The sequence below is a fragment of the Phaethon lepturus genome, unplaced genomic scaffold, assembly GCF_000687285.1.
Source record: "Phaethon lepturus isolate BGI_N335 unplaced genomic scaffold, ASM68728v1 scaffold13269, whole genome shotgun sequence".
In the NCBI taxonomy this organism is placed as follows: Eukaryota; Metazoa; Chordata; class Aves; order Phaethontiformes; family Phaethontidae; genus Phaethon; species Phaethon lepturus.
The window spans coordinates 956-1,360 of NW_010565603.1; positions in this window are offsets into that span (position 1 = coordinate 956).

Genomic DNA, 405 nt, shown 5'->3' on the forward strand with positions numbered 1-405 from the left:
TGCCAGCATTGCCCAGAGCCTGTCTGCAGAGAGGGAAACTGAGGTATGGTTTGGCAGGGAAGCGCCTTGTGCCTCTCAGCAGCAGGGAGGGGTCCTGCTTTGGCGGGGGCTGAGATAAATCCAAAGTTTGGGGTCTCAAACCACCCTAAACTCCCGAGGCGGCTGGGAGGATTTGCTCTCGCTGGTATCCCATGGGGAGGTGACAGGGTCCCTGGAAACCCCCAGAGAAGCGGCACCAGCCCCAGCACCCCCCCAAGGGCTCACATCCCCCTGTCCCACGCGTCCCCGCTCGAGCTGTCACCTGAGGCTGCAGCGGCTATCCGGGCCAGGAGGCAGAGGAGAAGGCAGGTCCCAGGGGAGCGCGGCCGCTCCATGCTGCTCACCCCAGCGCCCTCCCCAAATGCC